This window comes from Anabrus simplex, chromosome 10, assembly GCF_040414725.1.
Source record: "Anabrus simplex isolate iqAnaSimp1 chromosome 10, ASM4041472v1, whole genome shotgun sequence".
NCBI classification, from domain to species: domain Eukaryota; kingdom Metazoa; phylum Arthropoda; class Insecta; order Orthoptera; family Tettigoniidae; genus Anabrus; species Anabrus simplex.
The window spans coordinates 92,350,449-92,373,449 of NC_090274.1; positions in this window are offsets into that span (position 1 = coordinate 92,350,449).

The window sequence follows — 23,001 nt, forward strand, 5'->3', positions numbered from 1 at the left end:
CAAAGATGGAATTTAGACAGGAGATAGAGGTACGCGAATTAGTAGACCTGGTGGGAAAGATCCAACAGAACCGGGAGAAGGCATCTATACAGACAAAAATGTGGGTGTTTCCCAAGGAAGATCGGGGAAGGGGTCCTACGAAATCTATGAACAGTCGTTCCATGGGGCGCGAAGCTTGTGATGAAGACAATAATCCCACCCGGTTATTCAAATTAGGTTTGCTGATGGCGCAAGATTTACAAGATTTGACCATGTTCCTGATATCACTATCCATTTTCTTCCAAACAAAGAATTGCCTGATTTTCAAACGAGTTTTGAAATTTCCTAGATGACCGCCAAGGGGTGAACAGTGGTAATACTTGAAAATGACAGGTACCAGAACTTTAGGAACGACAATTTTGGAATTATGGTCCTTGCGACCCTTACAACAGAGAACACCCTTAGATAAGGAGTAAGGTTTTACTTCGATCCCGCTACTGATTGTATCAATGATCCTTTTCAGATCCGGATCAGTTTTTTGATGATCTCCAATTTCTTGATACAGCAATGGGGAGTCGGTGAGGATGGCACTAACTCCAACGGTATTGACAGCAAGCTCATCGACACATGGGTTGGCTTCCACACAAGGATTACCTTCAAACATCCTGCTCAAGCCATCGGCAATGACGTTCTCAGACCCACGAATGTGGCGAACATTGAAATTAAAGGATGAGATCCGTAATGCCCATCTAGTTATCCTACCGGTCCTTTTGGGTCGGTTCAACACCCAAGAAAGAGCCTGATTATCGGTTTCCAGATCAAAGTTGACGTGTTCAATGAAAGATCGAAATTTCTCCAGAGCAAATAGCACAGCTAGACACTCTAGTTCATAAATGGAGTACTTAGACTCCAGATCATTGAGGACCCTGGATACGTAGGCCACGGGCCTACGCCCATCTTCATGTTCTTGTAACAGAACGCCAGCAATAGCACGCCCAGAGGCATCAGTTTGGACAATGAAACGTTTCTCGAAATCAGGAATAGCTAACAAAGGTGCATTAATCAGAGCGACCTTCAATGAATTGAAAGCTTCCTCCTGGGCTTTACCCCAAGTAAATTTTACATTCTTTTTCCTAAGGTCGTTCAACGGGGCAGCCACTTCAGCAAAGTTAGGGATGAATTTTCTAAAGAAATTGACCATACCAATGAATCGAGCAACGCCCTTGACATCTTTGGGAGGTGGAAAATCCCTAATGGCTTGAGTTCTGGAATGATCTATGGAAACGCCTTCAGAAGAAACTACATGTCCCAAGAAAGACATGCTGGGTCTGGCGAAAGCTACCTTTGATAACTTCACTGTAAGGCCTGCTTTCCTTAACCGTAGCAATACTTCCCTAACGTGCACCATATGTTCCTCGAAGGTCTTCGAATAAATTAATAAATCGTCCAGGTAATTAAAGACATAGCTGAACTTAATGTCAGAGAGAATGGAATTTAACAACCTCGACAACACAGCTGCTCCACAGCTGAGTCCGAACGGAAGTCTGAGGAACTCATACAAGTTCCAGTCGGTGATGAAGGCAGTGAGGGGAATTGATCTCTTCGATAAAGGCACTTGGTAATAAGCCTGGTTCAAATCCAGGACAGTGAAAAATTTCGCACCTGAGAACCATCCAAAACAAGTATGAAGGTCGGGTAGAGGAATAGATTGGAGTACAATCTTACTATTTAGAGCCCTATAGTCAATCACAGCACGATAACCACCAGAAGGTTTGGGTACCAAGAACACAGGGGACGCATACGGGGAAGTCGAAGGTCTGATCACTCCGTCTCTTTCCATTTGCTCAATGATTTTCTTTAATTCCAACATACGGGGTGGGGAAAGGCGATAAGGAGGGGATCGAACAGGCTGCAGGTCAGACAACTCAATGTCATACTCGAGTACGTTGGTCAAGCCTAACTTGCTAGTGAACACATCGGGAAATTCCCTGCAAAGATCACGAACTTGCCGTGCTTCGGCATCTCCTAAATGATTCAGGTCAAGCCGATCGATGTCACTAGACTCATCTGACTCGGGGTAACCGGCACACAAAACTTTAGGCATTTTCAAGGGAACGTTAATCAATTCAAATTTCAGGTCAGGAGAAAATTTAAAAAAGAAATTTCGACACTGAGGATCCAAAACGACACCAGCCCAAGATAGAAAATTGGTACCCAGAATAATGTTACATGATAAATTGGATGTCACCAAGCACATGATCTTCCAAGTGAAATTCCCAATCCTCAACTTGACCTTCACAGTCCCCAAAATATTTAAAAACTGACAATTAGCTGAAACACATCTTAGGTTAGTGGGTTTTATTTCCGGAAGTTTACACGAGGATTTCTTTTGACAATACCAGGCATAATTCATCAAGCATACTGCGCTTCCAGTATCAAGAAGAGCATCTACGGGTTCATTGTTGACTTCAACAAATGTGCACGTGCCAGAGGAGGGGGGATGAGCAGAAATACTATTGCACCTAGGGGGACACACCGGTTTCTTACGAGATTCAGGGTTTACAAACTTAGAATTGGCAGACTTTGCCCTTTCCTTTTCTAGTCATTGAGTACCATTTCTGTCTACCAAGGGGCAATTTCTTTTAACATGCTGACTAGAGCCACAGGAATAGCAAGCGCCTGGACCACGTCTAACGTCAGGGCAGGAATTTCTTAGATGATTTCGGGACCCACAGTTGTAACATTTACGGGCAATCACTACCTTAGGTGTTGACGGAAGGACGGGACAATTGGTAGTAGTAGGGGGAGGGAAATTCACAGGTCTGGAGGCATCCCCATGTTTGACATCTTCAGCAAAGGAACAGGCCTCTTCCAATTCTTGAAAGGTAGTAGGGCAACGGGTTAAGGAAAGATAGGAGCGGTACGCAGGAGATATTCCTTTTAAAATTCTAGAGACCATTTCACATTCTGGCACAGAAATTCTAAAAACCTTGCAAAAGAATCGCAGATCTAGCACATAAGTTAGCAAGTTCTCATGCAGGAACTGGGTCCGGAAACAGTGTTGGGGCACAAGACTTTGGAGAGCAAGAGAGGGAATAAATTTGGAAAGGACAAGTTCATGAAAGGTGCTAATCGATAAATTTTTAGAGATAGCTTCAGAAATTTCTCTCTTTAGAATCCCTTCACAATGAGGGAAGAGGGCGCGGAAAATCCCCAAATCATCGACTGAGTACACATTACCAGTCTCGGTCAACTCCACCAGAAACCGTAAGAATCGAATACACTCATCGATAGAATTTACAGAAAAGGACTTCACTCCCCGAAAGACTTCCTTTAAACAGTTAGGCGATGACGCCGAATTTAGCTTAGAGACTAAGGTTTCCAGTAAAGGAGCAGTCACACAACACGGACCTTGGGCATGGGTCGAGGACGCAATTTGGTGGGAAGAGACACTCTGGGTAGGTACAGAAGGGTTAAGTGCAGTAGAAATAGAACAATTCTCCATATCTCTGTTAATCAACAGCAAATCTAGATCAGAGGTGATGCCAGAAACCACCGTTAACAATCTAGCACATTCTGACACAAAAACAGAATCAGGCTTAATAGATAATATATCCTGAATTCGGCCCGAGTAGTGGTCAGCTCTGGCCCTCAGCCGGTTCACTTGGGCTTTGGACGGAGGCAATTCAATGAACTCTTCACGAATAATATTAATTTCGTTAAGATTGTCACAGATAAGGTTAAGGCACTCACCCACTCGACTCCTGTCAATAGAAAATACATTAATGGGGACCTGGGAGTTGGCTGATAGCAAGGCAGCGCACTCAGCAACAGTACGGGCAGGTTCAAGGCCACGAATGGATAACTCGTACTCCAATTCGGCACGACGCAGGAAGGAGGGGTTCGTAACGGCACGCGCCATGGTAGCAAACATGGAACAAAATAATCAAAAAATTACACAAGATCCTTGCACTCCCTTTTACAATAGTTATTGACAATAACACTTTTAGCTTCTTAATTTTTGATTTCCATCCACCAACATTCGCCACAACACTGCACCAAGCAAGGGTAGGAGGGGAGGAAAATTAGGCACACAAGGCAGAAACAACAGAGATTAGGCAGCAGAGCAACAACAGTGGAACAACAAACAACCACCGCTCTGATACCACTCCAACCGGTCACCACCCTCTAGGACCCCGGAAACATCCCAGCGGTGATGAGGTTAATAACCTTACCCACCAGTTGAGGGAAAAGAAGGAGATAGGAAAAGAGAGAGAGAGAGAGAGGGAGAAAAAGAGAGAGAGAGAGAGAGAGAGAGAGAGAGAGAGACACTGGTGTGAAGGTTGCTATTGTGTCCGCCCCAAGAGGGTAGATTAAGCGAACACAAGAGAGAACAAGGGCGAAAAAGAAGCAACAAGTCACAGTACATCAAAAATTCCAAGGATAAAAACGGCACCAGCCAACAACATGATACTAAAATTACCCAAAGGAAGAAAAAGAGACACTTACCCAAAACGTGGAGGAAAAGCGACTTAAGGTCCGTGGACAACCAAACAAAGAAATAGTTGCAGCGCTGCACCAAATGTGGTAAATGAAAACCAACTTTTAAGTGATATGAAAGGAAACTTTAATAGACATTTAAAAGAGAGGTAACATTTCAAGATAATATTAGGAGTGGACCTAGGTTTAATTATTAATTCAGATAATACTTTGAACCATATTGTTTAAAAGAATGTAAAAACTCGACTAACAATAATTGGATTAACCTGCAAGAAATTGATATGATTAATAAATAAATACCCAATGAAGCAGCTTTAAATAAGAAAATGCAGACTTCATTTAACAAATAAAGGAACTAAATCGTAAGAATCAACAAGAAAAAAAAAACAACAGTGACCTCCATACCGTCAAACAAGATAATTAAATATTGATTTAAGTGTGATCGATCACGCGTTTAAGAAAAAAAAAACAAATACCATGTTTAGTAAACCAACCCTAGTCCCATGACCTTTAGGCCGGTTGCCTTTTAACTTTACCACAATTCGTTCCAATTTCTACCAAGGGCAATTTCCAAGGGCACACGAAATTAAAGGAAGAAGTTACACATTTCGCCCAGCAAAGAACGAGACGAAACGACAAAAGGTAGGCCGAAATAAATCACTTTATATGAAAGAAATGCCAACGATACCAGGCAACAAAATATATTCATCCCACAAGAACACATCAACCAACAACAAACGCGGTAAAACAACGCCCACAACAATTACCCAAACACACGTTGCCATAGTAACGGACAAGCAAAGCACGGACTACAAATGAGAAGTAAAACCAACGGTTTTAAATCAAAAATAAAACAGAGATCCCAGAAACAATGCAAAAAGAACAAAAGGAGAAATAAATCCCAGAAGGCAAGGAACCCGAAGGAAAGCTAACCCCGCTACCTTGGAAACTGCGCCTTGGTTCACACCTTATGGTACAATCAAGAGCAAAAAAACTTTTACAGAATTTTACGATAACCATACTAATTTTTTCCACCGTGCGAACTGCATTCTAAAATGATTAATTGCCGAAACCGTTTCCCAAGGTTCACAGACGCACACGATATCCAGCACAATTTTCGAACAGGAAGTCTTAATCCAAATATTATTATTATTATTATCATTACAGTATCTTGAAGTACGCCGAAACACATAAATCTTCTTGCTTCCCCAGAATTACTTTAATCCAAAACAGTTACATACCTTTGAGTCCAGAAAAATTGAGAAGTTCAAACCTTGGCCATTGTTATTGAAGACCGGCAACCACGAGGCCGTGAACTAAAGTTGTTCACCAAGGATCCTGGAGGATTATCGTAGTAAAAACATAATCCAATGAAACAGTAGGAGGCCAGCAACTAATCGAATAAGGGATAATCCCTCTTAAGTTGGTTTCATGGGGGTTTCATCACCACCACCCGCCGCATAGCGGAACACTCACATACACGTCTATCCATGGCGGCTACAGGACGCCGACTCGCTCGGAAGTCGTTGCTAGGGGTGAAGAGTAGACTCCCCTCACCACTCGCGCACGCGCAGTAGGCGCAGACCAAAACTTCGTTCAACAGCGCGCGGCATATCATAACAAAGTAGATATTGGCGAAAGCCGATTGACAAAGAATTTCCAAATGGCAACACACATGCCAGTTCGAAAAGGTTATGGGGGGGGGGTCACAAACTACATAATACTGTCTCAAGTCAGAAACGTTGAATAGGTTGAAATTTGTGTAAGATTATCTTACATTGCATTACTTTTCGGATAGTTATGTAACATAGGATTTGGCTCACATATGGGTACTTTGTGGGCCAATGTTCGTGTAGAGTTTGATCATATTATCTTTCCTGTAAGTGATTGAAAGTATTAATTATATAAATAAAGAGTCCAAAGTTACTTGAAATCGAGAAATAGAGACGAATCTAACGTATAAGCGATACACATGCGACAAACAGTCATAAGACCAAGGTGGAAGATCATTCCTAATTCAACGAAGATTGTGCCATCCGTTATGTGATAGGACTTCCCGTTTATTCCACGGAATACCTCGAAACGAAGGTCTGCACCATCATTAAAATTACTTGCATATTTCGATATTCTTCGGGGATAAAAGTGAAAAGAAATAAAGATCTGTGAAGTTCTTCGTTTGTTACAGGCTGAAACGTATAATTTTGCCAAATTTCAATTTTCTTGCTTGTCTGGCAGATTATGCTGCTATCTGGATTTTGGGTGAGGGGGTGAAAATTAAGACTTTCAGGAAATTAAATAAAAAATATGCAGACGGTCATTATTACCCTCAAACGGGTATCTGTACGAAAATTTCACCAAAATAGTCAATGTAGAGGCACACACAGTCGTTACGATTTTATTTATATAGATAGATAAGGAATCTGCTCCACGTACAACACATTTTGGCTACGTCCGCTGGACTTAACCTGCAAAACCAGCCGTTTATGATATCTCACTTATTAATCCTTCTGTCTAAAAATTCACATGTGAACAAAAGTTTTTAGAAATAGATTTCCATTACGGATTGTAGATTTCGATTAATTTCGGATGTGCATATTTTGAGGAAGTGCAAAATCATGGTACCGGTTTCAGATAAACCCCCAGTGAATTTAGGTATTCAGAAATAATATTGGCCCTAAAACCTACACAAGGACAGGTGGATTCTAAATATCAAGTTTGGTAGAAATATATTCAGTAGTTTTCAAGTTATAAAAACTCATACAATCAAACCGGCAGACACCAAATTTAAGAAATATGCAGATGGTCATTATTACAACTGAAACGGAAAACTGTACGGAAATTCCGCCACAATAGCCAATGTATAGACAGACGCTCGCTGCGATTATATTTATATAGATGACAGATAAGCATGGGCACGTTTGAAAGTGCAAACCTTCATTTCGAGATTTACTGCTAAACGGTACATCATACAAACAAACCGTTTGCACCCTCTGACGTCCCTTTTATCGCTCTACATGTTTGGTGTTAAAACATTTTCTCGTATCTCACATATTTATGGGTTCGATTGAGTTACGATATTTCAATGGGGTGAAATTTGGGTACATTTTCATCATTTTACTTTATTTTTCACATACGGATGGCACAATGTAGTCTGAAATGTAGTCAGATGTCGGAGGAAAAAATGAGCGGTTTCGTGAGAATGGATACAATGAACACTCGTTTTTTATCTTGGATTTTAGGATAAAATTCTACTGCTGCATGTTTCATTCGGCCACTTTGCAGTTATGGTCTGACCAGCTTTTACACTGAGAAATAAATGTGCACTTAGTGCTGTCTGGAAAGCAATTCCCAGCGTGATCTTTTCCTTGTGTGCTAGAACTTTAAGTTGTTTTCAATCTGTTAGTATTAGTTGTTATTGTATTCCCTTTCCAGCAGTAACTGTAAATCAGTGCTCGGAAAAGAAGACCTGATAGTATCGCTGTCCACAGGAGCTTTCCTCCAGTCGTGATGTATTTAGAGAATATATCTATTTTTACAATAATTAAACTAGAGTTCAGACATTTTTGATTTGCAAATTGTGATTTCGTCCCTGTTTCAGCACGCAACCCTTTAGTGAATAATGCCTTTTTATTGAACGAAACAATTCTTCAGGAAGAGAGATTTACTTCCTTGCAGAGAGTATAGCACGATGGAAGTTGTGTGATGCAGGTTATAGTGTGTGTGTGTTTCAAGCTGAATACAGCCCGCAAACAGCAAGAGAGTTCATTCTGTAAACGTAATCGGTTAATCAGATTGTTTATCAAGACGTGGAGACCTTGTCTCCCTTGATCCTGTTTCTGTGCCTGTAGGCACCACGTTCTACTCGTTGTATAATTTTCTATTATTGTGCACTTGGTTGGCTTTGAGAAATGACATACTTGAAATTATGTAGAGTTTAAAAGCATTTATATTTCGGTCAAGCACACGACGGCAGGTCTCTCAAACCAACTGACTTAGTTTGGCACTGCTGCTCGGTTATTTTACTCCTCCATCAAGTCTTATCAAACTTGCATTTTTGCTACATACTCAGATCAACCGATGTGGTCTTTTTGATCATAAATGTTAGTCTGCCCTGCAGCACCGATGATCATGTGCTGACACTATGTTGAAATCAGTGAGCTCAAATATATACTGGAGGTAGCACTGCATGATGGAAAACCGTGACGACAGAGTTAGCGGTCCGCGATGACAGTGAACGTATGTCTGTCTCTCTCTTACTCTTGTCCTGTACGTAGTCATGCAAACATTACTGGAATCATGGAAAAATATTGGCCTTCTTAAACCACTATTATGAACGAATATTTTCAAATTTAAACGACTTGATGTTTTTAATGTAAGTTGTGACGAAAATAATTTTATACCAAAGCGGTTTGTTAAAATTACCTTGGAGGTAAACGGTAGTAAGTAGTCGCATTTTAAAAAAGCGGAAAATAGCTTTTCATTACAAACTTTGCGATACGGTATTACACTTTTCTTGGGCACTAATAATTTAATTATCTTGAGGATGTCTTAAGACTCTTTAGGACTGTACCTGTGTTAACTACTTGCATCCAACCTTATGTGACCGCCCAACTAGGCAGGTTCGATCCTGGCTGTCCGGTGATATATGAAGGTGTCGAAATACGTCAGCCTAGTGTCAGCAGATTTACTGGCACGTTAAGGAACTTCTGCGGGACTTAATTCCGACACCTCGGCGTCTCCGAAAACCGTAAAAGTATTTCGTGGGATGTAAAATCAATAACCTTACGTGATCAGCACATTTTTGGTAATGAGTATAAAATTTGGTTGTTTGTTCCATTATTATTTAAATTTCAATCTTCCAGTAAAAAGGGAGCATTTTAATCTTCATATGTTTTAATAATAACAAATTTATTGGCTTTACGTCCCATTAATTACTTTTACGGTTTTCGGAGACGTTGAGGTGCCGGAATTTAGTCCCGCAGGAATTCTTTTACATATCGACACGAGGCTGATTTATTTGTGCACCTTCAAATACCACCATACTGAGCAAGGATTGAACCTGCGAAGGAGGGGTCAGAGTCACTCAGTCCGGCATTCTTAATATGTAATGTTGCTTCACATTACATTACACTCCCAATGTTCGTGGCCCTTGATATTTCACCTCCCTACGGTTAAATGCCCTTGTCCAATATAAGCATGTCTCATATCTGAAAGAAATATATGAGAAAAGTATTTTCTATACAGTATGGGTCAGGGATTAAAAACATAGATAGATGTACGTACGTAGTTGTGGATATGTAGGATCTGGCTATGACAGCAGAGGAGAAGGTACAGAATTTGATTCCCTGAAATATATGTCCGAAATGAGTTAATTCATAATTCCAATATAAGTGGTCCGTTATTGGAAATGATAAGTTTTCCAGCAAGGTCATTCTTGGTTGCCAGCATTTCACCCCAGTGTGCCAATTTGGGCTTATCAGTTGGTAAGTAGCACACCTACCAAGATTGCATGTAGTGGAGGCTATCTATTCAAGCTTTAATTCCTCCCCTACAGGGTGAGACAGGCCACCTAGTACGGGGGCGGGTTAAGGTGATGTGTTAGATGTGGGGGAGGGTAAATAGAGATGATAGGAGTGGGAGAATGGATTGTTTGCATCTTAGCTAGGGAGTCTTGTGGTATACACATTGTTCTGAACGATAGTCTTTCTATTTTTCTCTCTCTCTTCTGGTTTGTTAATTTTTATTTTTACTGAATTAGTTTTGTTGTCTTCTACCATCTACATGTGAACAGAAGATTTTGCTTGATTACACATATCAAGAAACAATAATACGATAATACAGGCTTATTTCTTTAACAGCAAAACCATAGAAACTTAAGTATTTTCTGCAGTATTAATAATGAGAGTATTTAAATAAATGGGTCCAGTGAGCTTAGTTTTATTAGTTATGAAACGAATGAATAAAGTCTGCAATCTGCTAAGAAAATATTGAATGTTACAAAGTACTTAAACAGAACATTGATCTATACCAACTATATACAATACAATTTGGAACTTGTACAGCTTGCCACATTTTAGCAATATGCTACATCAGTTCTCTACCTGGAACACATTGTGGGTTCTAATTTTGCGTTCTTGACATCATAACCAATAGCAGCTTAGCTATTTTCGCCAACTAAATGAATACGTAATGTTCAATATATGTAAAGATTGTTGAAACGTATAATAACTGAAATTAAATCAACTATAAGCTACGAACGTAACGTCTGAGTAAATAAATTGGTGAGAAAACATTGGTCTATATTAACTATATATAACACAATTTTAGGAATATATACATCCGTACAGATCCTGTCTGGCCATGCTTGCCATGCTACGGTAACCGAGTAGACCGTACAGCCAGGGACTCGACGCCGAGTGTTGGGCGGCGGAAAATAACCTGACTCCCCACAAGAGCCAACGGCTTCGGGCGGATCAGCGGATCGGGAGGATAATGGGCCCTCAGCAGAGGAAATGCTGCTGAAATACCATTGAGCTGCAGCGTCTGTACCCCAGAGGGGCGGCTGTAAAAGGCGTCTGTTCTCCAGGTTAGGGGCGGCTTAATTATATGCTGGCAGCAGCTGTAAAATGCCCTCAACGACAGACGAAGCGACCCGTCGGTTGAGGAATCATTTGTCGCATCTATGGCTACGTCTCTTCTAAATTCGGAACATACTAGGGCGTCCCCTCAAAGCGACGCGCGCCACTTACGCCCGAGTGACGTGATAAATGAGCAAGGGTTACCTACTCATGGACGGGGTAGGCTAAAGAAGCTAGTTCAACCCAAACAACTACTGAGATTTGCTACTCTCAGTATTGGTACGTTGACAGGCCGACATCGTGAACTAGTAGAAATGCTTAAAAACAGACGTGTCAGCATTGCCTGCATCCAGGAAACCAAGTGGAAAGGTTCAAAGGCAAAAGAAATCGGAGATGGCTACAAACTCATCTATCATGGTACCAGTACACGAAATGGTGTAGCAATAGTCGTCGACCAGAACTACCGCAACAATGTCACCAGTGTCAACAGGGTGTCAGATAGGCTTATGTCTATCAAGATTGACTCAACTTCCATCACTGCCCACATTGTATCTTGCTATGCACCTCAAACAGGATGCACTGAGGATGAGAAGGATGAATTTTGGAACAGTCTGGATGCCCTCCTTCGAGCAATTCCCCAGGATGAGTACATTATTCTTGGAGGAGATTTAACCCTGTGTTGCCTGACGGTACTTTAAAGTACCATCTCATATTGCATGGCTATGGAATTATTCAGTAAATCCTACCCTTGTATTTTCGTCATGGTACTTTCAAGTAACTAATTCTTGAAACAGAGATATTTCATTTTTGAGGTTGGTATTGATGAAAAACGCGGGAGATCGTTTTATTCTTAGGAGTGTACTCATAGTGTTACCTTTTTAAACAAATGACATTTTGATTGATTATTTCTTAGCTCCTATTGTTTCATTCGACCTGCAAGTGATCTTAGTACATGTAAGTATGCTTCTGTAATGCAATAAAATACTAAAATTAATGAAATTTGCAATCGGTGTGGGTATATAGCTAGTATATGGCGAGGTACTTAGAAGTACCGTCAGGCCATATGGAGGGTCTCATGTTAATCATATCCAAAACCGAAAGTAATGCTTTCCTTCGATGGACATCAGTGTTTTTCTATGGAAAGACAGTAAAGGTGCGTGCTTAGCATCTAATTTTCATGGAACAGAAGCCACAACTGTTTCTAGCAAACAGAATGATGGAAGTAATGTTACTGTTGATTGCCCGGTTGTTGTGCAAGACTACAATGTACACATGGGTGGAGTGGACCATGCTGACAGACTTCGAGGCGTATGTGGTTTAGACCGTCGATCCAAAAATGGTGGCATAGATTTTTTGGAGAATGATTGAGATAGCATTTGTCAATGCCTACATCATATACTGTAATCTGCATGAAAAAGTCCCTCTAATAGCATTCCGGCGTAATGTGGCCCTAGGACTGATGAACCAGAAAATAAATCCTCTTCCAGGAAAACTTTCACGTGATATGAGATCACCAAAGTCACCAGAGCAAACTTGTCTACCAAAAAGGAGGAAAACAGAATATTCTATGCCCAGTGATGTCAGACTAAGTAATCGTGGAAATCATTTTGTGTTTTTGTAAAAAACCGTGGTCGATGTGAGGAGTGTTCGAGGAAGAAGGTGCAGTCAAGACCACATTCAAAGTTTACTACATGTAGTGTTTTGCTTTGCTGCAATGAAAAAAAGAACTGCTTTGCAGAGTATCATAATGTGTCAGCTGTATAGGATGTATAAAAGATGTTCTACATATGAACAATAATATTAGGAAACTTCACTCTTATTACACACATTTGCTTTAAATTTTGCTTTTACATTTTTGTAATAGTTTTAGGTATGAAAAAAGTGTTCTACTAATATTTTGAGACAATAAATGTGATATAATCCCAAAATGTGAACATTCTTATCTACCCAAATATGAAGCCTCCTATTTTCCTGACGGTACTTAAAAGTACCAGGCCCCAAAAACATACCAAAAATTAAAATTATGATTTGAAAGTATTAGCATTCCCTATTTGAACATATTCCATTAGAATAAGGTGAAAAAATAAAGTATACCTATTATTTTTCACTATTCAGGCAACAAAGGGTTAAATGGACATGTCGGGTCTCACAAAGAAGGATATATGCGATGACATGGAGGACATGGGTTTGGTGTGCGAAACGATGACGGATGTCGGATACTCGATTGCGCAGAGGCTCATGATCTGATTGTCACCAACACATATTTTAATAAGAGGCCAACACATCCGGCTACTTATACAAGCGGTGGTAATGCTACTCAGATTGATTATTGGCTAATCCGTCAACTAGATTTTAAGCTGGTAACGGACACTAAAGTAATTCCGTATGACAGCATTGCCCCTCAACACCAAATGCTTGTCCTCGATATTCGTAGCAATGTTACACAACCCAAACCTAAACCTAAGACTGGGCCTGACAGAATTAAATGGTAGCGGATGAATGCCCAACGAAACGAGTTGATGACAGCCTTAGCAAACTTCTCCGTGAAGTCCGATCAATCTGTTCAAGACATGTGGAAAGATGCTGTGGAACAGATACATCAGGCGGCGACAAAAACGTTGGAAAAAACCATACCCGGACGAAAATATATTAATAAACAAACCTGGTGGTGGACAGACGAAGTCAAGCAAGCAATCAAGGAGAAAAAGATAGCCTACAAGACTTGGTGGAACTCACGTCTTCAGCAATATCGCGACCTGAAATCTGCAGCAAAAAGAGCTGTAGCTGCAGCAAAGGACCATTATTACCAGTCACTATACGACGAGCTCGACACACCATCAGGAGAAAACAATATATATCGTCTTGCTAAGTCTCGGCACCGTTCAACTCAGGACATTGGACACGTTATGCACATCAAGGGAGCCGACGCCAAACTGCTACGAGATCAACAATCCATTCTCCAGCGTTGTGCAGATTACTTTAATAACATCAGCAACAAAGAATTTACGCATCCACCAATTTCTAGTCCTGATCCTGTCGTAGGCCCTGTTCCCTCAATTACATCCGAGGAAGTAATGCTTGCCATTAGCAAAATGAAAAATGGAAAAGCAACTGGTCCAGATGACTTACCAGCGGAAATCTGGAAAATGCTCGGAAAGCCTGCTTCAGAGTTCCTTCCACCAACCTGCTACGCAGGCGTAGCAGGGGGAGAGGTGATACTCCCACATGGCGTGTCCCAGGTGGCGGATAGGGGAGTCCTAACCGGCTTGCCGGCGGACTTGTGGGAAATAAAATACCTCTCGCGGACCAAACACACTACCCCCTATGGGTGGGGGACGCAGATGAAGAATACACCCACGGTATCCCCTGCCTGTCGTGAGAGGCGACTAAAAGGGGCGACAAAGGTATGATTAAATTGGAACCATGAAACTGCTTTTGATTCATGCCATCACGCGGGGAACCCCATGGGTTGCCTGTACTTGCGAGTTGTACCAGTATATTCGGTACGAAATGGGTTTGTGATTAGTTGCAGCAGAGAGTTGGTTCCCCTGCGGGTTTTCAAGTACCCGTGCGTCGTACCCATGTGAGCAACACCGCGGGTCTGGGCGTAGCCTGTGAGTTGTACCACTATATGAGCGACACCGTGGGTCTGCGTTGCCTTTGATTAGTATCCACTCTGTGAGGAACACCACGGGGCCCGTGGGACCGGCAGCCGTGACTAGTACACCTAGGTGAGGAAACTCATTGCTTTGCGTGGGCTATGAGTGGCGCCATTGTGTGAGAAACACCATAGGTCTGCGTTACCTGCACGAAGTACAATACTTGTGAGTAGTACCGCAACATGCCAATACCATGGTTCTACTTTACTCGCGACATGTACCATTCTGTGGGGCCTTAGACATGGATTTTGCACCCCTTTAAACATCAAGCATCATTGTGCTTTATGAGTGGTCCCTTGGTCAGTAATCAATTATGTATGATGTTTGTTTGAGTCTGATCCACTGTATTTTGGTTGTTTGTTTCCTCCTTTTTGTTTTTTGTGGGGTTCATGTCCATCCATTCATTCTTCATGTCATTATAATTTTTTTGATCAGTGGATGAATTTGACATTTTTGTTTTTTCATTTCGTACCATTAGGGGCCGATGACCTCGATGTTAGGCCCCTTTAAACAACAAACATCATCATCATCATCATCAGCATCAGATTTCCTTGTCTCACTCTTCAACCAAATCATCCCCGAGAAACAGCTTCCACACTCATGGACAACTAGCACAACAGTTCCAATCTGGAAGGGAAAAGGAGATGTGAGTGATTGCTCGACCTATCGCCCTATACGACTCCTCTGTCATACTTTCAAGATCTTTGAACGTGTACTTGACAGCAGACTCAGATGTATTGTCTCTGTAACACCAAACCAGTGTGGATTTGTTAAGGGATGCAGTACCATCGATGCTATGCATGCCACACGCCTCTTGATGGAAAAGCACAGAGAGATAGACAGAAGAGCGCACACATGGCTTTTGACCGTATCCCACACGAACTTATTTGGCGAGCTCTTCGCTGTCATGGCGTCCCTGAAGAGTATGTAAGCTGGGTGCAACTTCTGTATCGCAATTCCACTAGTGTCGTCCGGAGTCCTGCTGGAATCTCTCCGCCTTTCGATATCACTGTGGTTGTTCATCAAGGTTCTGCCCTTTCACCATTGCTATTCATCCTCTGCATGGATACGGCAACAGCTGACATACAGACTTCACATCCCTGGACCCTTCTTTATGCCGATGATGTGGTACTTGCACAAGAAACCCGCCCTGAACTCCAGCATCAGGTTCAAACGTGGAAGGACAGACTGGCTGAAAATGGACTGCACCTCAATATCCAGAAGACAGAATACCTGGAATGTGGCCCCCAAACCAGAGGTACCATAAGTATCAGTGAAGAAGACCTGCAGAAGACCATGCAATTTAAGTACTTGGGATCCATCGTCACCTCAAACTGTGACACCACTCCTGATACTCGGATGAGGGTAAATGCAGCTTGGCTAAAGTGGAGACAGGTCACTGGAGTCCTCTGTGATAAAAAGATGCCTCAATATCTAAAGGCAAAAGTTTATAAGAGTGTAGTACGGCCAGCAGCGATCTATGGGACTGAATGTCGCCCCATGACGAAACAACAGGAGCAAATGTTGACAACCATGGAGATGAAGATGCTTCGATGGTCCATGGGGCTGACCCGATGAGACCACATAAGGAACACGGACGTCCGGCAAAGGTTTGGTGTCGCGCCCATCATAGACAAAGTGAGGGAAGCCCGTCTCCGCTGGTACGGCCACGTCATGAGAAAACAGGACGACTCAGTTGCCAAAACAGCGCTCCACATCAACCCAGAGGGAACAAGACCACGAGGAAGACCGGCAAAGAGATGGACTGACAACATCAGGGCAGACATGCACAGTGTTGGCTTAACACCAGATGTCAACGACAGACAGAAATGGAGGAGATGTAGCAAAGCAGCAGACCCTGCAGGTCGGGATTAATGCTAAGAAAGAGAGAGAGATACATCCGTACAGAATGTCACGTTGTAGCAAGAAGCTGGATTTGTCTCTATGGCGGGAACACATTGTAGGTTCGAATGCTTGCTAAGTGTATCAAAAGGGGAGTGCTATTTCATGGTCAATGGGGCGGTGGTCGATGTAGTGTCTTAGGAACTGGAATATCGAAAAGTAATAGTGACCTATGAGATGGACTAGGGAGCTAATGATGTGTGGAGAGGGTGTGTGGGATACACAGTCGTCTCTACAGCGGTGGCCGGTCGGTGGGTTGGACGAGGATGTGGTAAAAGTGGAGCGGGGATAAGTTATGTCGAGGGGCCTTAAAGGGTAGTTACCAGGGTTGGGATGTGACGGGGTTGTTGGGGATCAGGGCTTTATCAAGGAATCTTTGGAACAGGAGGGGGACGTGGGTGTTCAGTTTGGGAATATGATATAGTGGTCATTGGTGCAATTGAGGGGTGGGAGACGGAGAACAGTGTAAACCAGGCGACGTTCCATGGATGGAAGAGGCTGGTAGAGGGTGGGATGTGTAGTGGAGGCCACTGCGTAAGTTACTTGGAGCCACAGGCAGTGCTTATGCACTACGAGAGACTTGGTCTCTTTTACGAAAATTGATGCCTGTTAGGCCATTAAATGATTATCTTGCTAGGGGCATAACGTAGCACCGACACAGGTAGGTCTTATGGCGACGATGGGATAGGAAAAGCTTAGGAGTTGGAAGGAAGCATTTGCCTGGTGTGAAAATGGGAAACCATGGAATACCATCTTCAGGGCTGCTGACAGTGGGATTCCAACCCACTATCTCCCGGATGCAAGCACAGAGCCACGTGGCCGTAAACGCACGGCCAACTCGCCCGGTGGCCATTAGATGATACAAACTTTACTTCTCATAGGGAACTTGAAATATTTGTCCCAGATGAGTAGCCTAAACTCACAATTTCTCTATAAATGGTCCGTTATTGGAAAGAATGAATTTCCCAGTTAACTCATTCTTGGTTACCAGTATTTCGCCCCAGTGTGTTAATTTTGGCTCATCTGTTGGTAACTAGCACACCTACCAAGACGCATGGCTAGTGCATGTAATGAAGGCTACCTGGAGCTACAGGAAGTGCCAATGTCTTGATCTCTCTTACAAAAATTGATGCCAGCTAGGCCATCACATGATACAGATTTTGATTACCATGTTAGTATATTGAGTATTCAGCCCAAAAGCTGGTCCGATCCCGAATAGCTCGTAGATGTTGTAGGAATCACTGAAGAGGTATTCTATGGAAATGAGGAGTAAGGTCGTTTCCCGTTCTTTTTCTTGCCGGGCCAAAAGTTGCTATTACATATTAGCCTGCCAAGACAACTGAAATGCATGAACCAACCGACTATATGAGTAACATTTTCACACCATTCATAGCAGGGACTAGCTGCATAAGGAATGGCATTACCAGCATCACTCATACCTCAGTCACTTTCATATTGTCAAAACCAAGGATGGGTTTGAGACAGACCAATGAAAGTAAAATCTGTTCTAGCCCTTACCAGATGACATAGTGCACTGTAAACACTAGGTCTCACCAGCAAGAACATCAGTTCCCATCGGGAACCTGAAATCATTTGTCCTGACTGAGTAAATTCAAATATCAATGGTCAATTATAGCAAAATATAAATTTCCCAGCTAATTCATTCTTGTTGACATCATCTGATGGCCTATCAGACATCAATTTTTGTAAGAGACAAATTCTCTCATAATCCATTGGCACTTCCAGTGCCTCAAAAAAGCGTACGCAGTGGCCTCCACTAATTGCACTAGCCATGCGCCTTGGTAGGTGTGCTAGTTACCAACTAATGAGCCCAAATTGGCACACTGGACACAAAGGTTGGCAACCAAGAAAGCTGGAGAATTCATCATTTCTAATAATGGACCACTTATATTAAAAGCACAGGAGAAGTTAATGAAAACTGCATAAAAACAAGAGCAAAACAGTGGTGATGACAAGAGAAGGAAAGGTATCGTTCGTACCAGGGGACAAAACCTTGAGTTTTTGAATGCTTCAAATATTTGAGAAGTGAAATAATGCAAGATTGGATACAGCAGAAGGGTACAAGTGGGAAATATGTTCTACCAGAATGTAAGGAACTTGGTACGGAACATTCCTATGAAATGTAAAGAGATAATGTACAAGATGTATTAAACCCCCATATTAATGTACACATCAGAGACTTGGATACTGGCAGCAAGAAATGAGAGTAAAATTCAGGCCGGTGAGATGAAGTTCCTGAGGAGTATGCTAGGAAAGACAAGGAGAGACAGAGTAAGAAATGTTGAGGTCACAAAGGAAATAGGTAGAAAAACAGAGAATGGAGAATAATAAATTGAGACATGTCGTGTGGATGGAGGAGGGATGAGATAATAATATTATTGGCTTTACGTCCCACTAACTAATTTGATGGTTTGTAGAGATGCCAAGGTGCTGGAATTTCGTCCCACAGGAGTTCTTCTATGTGACAGTAAATCTATCGACATGAGGCTGAGTTATCTGAGCACCTTCAAGTACCACCGAACTGAGCCAAGATCGAACCTGCCAAGTTGGGGCCAGAAGGCCGCGCCTCAACCGTCTGAGCCACTCAGCCCGGCTGGAGGAGGAGGGAAGGGTACCAAATCAAGCGTTGACGGGTAAGATAGAGGGCAAGAGGGAGGCCCAAAGAAAGATGGATATACTCTGTCAAGAACAATATATCAAAATGTAGACAGGAATGGAATACAATTACTGAAGAGAAGTAGTGGAAGGAGAAGCAGCGGTGGAGAAGTACCATCAACATCCCGACCTGGCAGGAGCTGGACAAGGGAAAATGAAAATGATGAAGAATACTAGTTCACATTTTATACCATACCTATTGTACACTGACTGACAGTGACAATGCAACACCAAGGAGGAGTGGATCGAAAGGGATGAAAGTTGGGGAAAAAACAGAGACGGCACGGACGAATAATTGATGTTTATTTCAAACCGATATGCAGGTTACACAATGCGCACGGCATTGACTCAGTAGGATGTAGGACCACCGCGGGCGGCGATGCACGCAGAAACACGTCGAGGTACAGAGTCAATAAGAGTGCGGATGGTGTCCTGAGGGATGGTTCTCCATTCTCTGTCAACCATTTGCCACAGTTGGTCGTCCGTACGAGGCTGGGGCAGAGTTTGCAAACGGCGTCCAATGAGATCCCACACGTGTTCGATTGGTGAGAGATCCGGAGAGTACGCTGGCCACGGAAGCATCTGTACACCTCATAGAGCCTGTTGGGAGATGCGAGCAGTGTGTGGGCGGGCATTATCCTGCTGAAACAGAGCATTGGGTAGCCCCTGAAGGTACGGGAGTGCCACCGGCCGCAGCACATGCTGCACGTAGCGGTGGGCATTTAACGTGCCTTGAATACGCACTAGAGGTGACGTGGAATCATACGCAATAGCGCCCCAAACCATGATGCCGCGTTGTCTAGCGGTAGGGCGCTCCACAGTTACTGCCGGATTTGACCTTTCTCCACGCCGACGCCACACTCGTCTGCGGTGACTATCACTGACAGAACAGAAGCGTGACTCATCGGAGAACACGACGTTCCGCCATTCCCTCATCCAAGTCGCTCTAGCCCGGCACCATGCCAGGCGTGCACGTCTATGCTGTGGAGTCAATGGTAGTCTTCTGATCGGACGCCGGGAGTGCAGGCCTCCTTCAACCAATCGACGGGAAATTGTTCTGGTCGATATTGGAACAGCCAGGGTGTCTTGCACATGCTGAAGAATGGCGGTTGACGTGGCGTGCGGGGCTGCCACCGCTTGGCGACGGATGCGCCGATCCTCGCGTGCTGACGTCACTCGGGCTGCGCCTGGACCCCTCGCACGTGCCACATGTCCCTGCGCCAATCATCTTCTCCACAGGCGCTGCACCGTGGACACATGCCTATGGGTATCGGCTGCGATTTGACGAAGCGACCAACCTGCCCTTCTCAGCCCGATCACATACCCCTCGTAAAGTCGTCTGTCTGCTGGAAATGCCTCCGTTGACGGCGGCCTGGCATTCTTAGCTATACACGTGTCCTGTGGCACACGACAACACGTTCTACAATGACTGTCGGTTGAGAAATCTCGGTACGAAGTGGGCCATTCGCCAACGCCGTGTCCCATTTATCGTTCGCTACGTGCGCAACACAGCGGCGCATTTCACATCATGAGCATACCTCAGTGACGTCAGTCTACCCTGCAATTGGCATAAAGTTCTGACCACTCCTTCTTGGTGTTGCATTTGCTCCGTCAATCAGTGTACATTACTATAGCAAAAGTGAGAAATTTGACAAATATATAGAATTTCAGGAAGAAAAATAACATATTACAGGAGCAGCATACATTATTCTGCTGTAAACTACACTTTGGAAAATAAGATGAGCTTTGTCAGCTGTCATCGTGCAGTAGTATTTGTAGTACTGTTTGTTACTGCTCGAGACAATGTCTTTCAATACCTAGGTCTCATGTAAATCTTCAACATCAATAGCAGAATTAATTGTGTGGTTATTTTGAACAATATTTGGGCAATGAAGATTAAAATTGTGAGACACAGAATGAACAAAGTGAGCATGCATATATGGCTTGCTCCAATCTGAAAACCTCATAAGAGAGCGGAACCACTTCTCTGAGTACTGTACTATTTTAAACATTGCTTCTGGAGCAAATTGAAGACCACATTTGGAAATTTGCTGTGTAAAAGCAGTTGGATCTGATGTAGGAGTTTTAAAATAAATATGATCTATGGTCTGGTTAATAGACACTATCAACATTGCAGCACAATCACAGCATTGTGCGGTATTTTTTGCACTTGCTTTACGTCGCATCGACACAGATATGTCTTATGGCGACGATGGGATAGGAAAGGCTTGGGAGTGGGAAGGAAGCGGCTGTGGCCTTAATTAAGGTACAGCCTCAGTATTTGCCTGCTGTGAAAATGGGAAACAACGGAAAACCATCTTCATGGCTGCCGACAATGGGGTTCGAACCCAATATAACCCGGATGCAAGGTCACAGCTGCGCGCCCCTTACCGCACGGCCAACTCGCCCGGTACCGTATGGTCTTCAACAATTTTTTTACAACAAAGCCAACTATATAATAAACAATGTTGTTTACATAACCACACAGTTCTGCTGCATCCCGTGCATTGCAGTAAACTAAACATTCTGAATCCAAATAGTTACCATTATTTGATTCCGATTGCACCTTACGAGGCATGAACTGCGCAACAGAGAATTCACAGTTTGATTCTAAATTAATCACATTGGCATTTGAACAGTGATTTGAGAGCTGACTGAAACTCAGTGGCGTATACTGAGGGTTACCAAGGCTATCGGTGAAGCCCACACCTCAAATGAGAACGATGGAAATCTAAAGCACATTATAATGTAAGCATCTGACACATTGTTCTATTGACAAAATATCAAAGCAACTGGAAGAAAAAAGTCGCACGTATTTCTGAGAGCAAGGCATCGTAGGCAAATATTGCAGCCGAGGCTCGGCGACCCTTTCCACTCGACCCTCCTCGCGCGGCTTGCTGATGTTTGCCAGTGGGGGGAGGGGGGGGGGGGCGAAATAGCTGTGATCGTCGCTGCTTACTAACAGCCATGCTTTCCTAAAAAGAAATGCAATCCTTCAGGTTTAGTGTCTCTTTCGTTGATTGGAATCGAACCGGTGATCATGGGTTGGTCACCACCACTGATCTCCCGAGGAAGCTAATAAACCAATGAATGATGTGTGCGATCTCTGGTAATGCTGTAAGATTTAACATTTGTATTTAATAATAATAATAATAATAATAATAATAATAATAATAATAATAATAATAATAATAACAATGGTCCATGGCATCTGTATAGGATTAGAGGTGACCTAATGAGGATGAAATGAATGGCGAAGACGTCATAAACACCCAGTCCCCAAGCCAGGGGAATTAACGGTACAAGGGGTTTGAATCTGAGAACTGATCCGGGGCAATTAGACCAAAGGCAAGCATTCTATCCATTTAGCCACAAAGCCGGACTTTAATTTGCTAAACTTTAGGCTACCATCTCCACTGATCAGGCATTGAGTATTGACAGTAGCAGAGGCCAGGACAGTAGCTTGTGAAGGAGCCTAGACAACACAGTAAGTTACAGCTGAAAACTCTTAAATTCACTAATTCAACCATCGGAAAGGGGTAACGTAAGTAGGGAGTGGTAGCTCATGTCTCGGACTCAGCATATGCTACTGCTGAAAGTGTAGTGTGTTTGGATTATTATTCCAACTGCCTCTAGCTCGAATAAAGGAATAAAGCAAATTCAGTATGATCTTGTGATACCATGTATGTCAAAAAATATTTGAATGG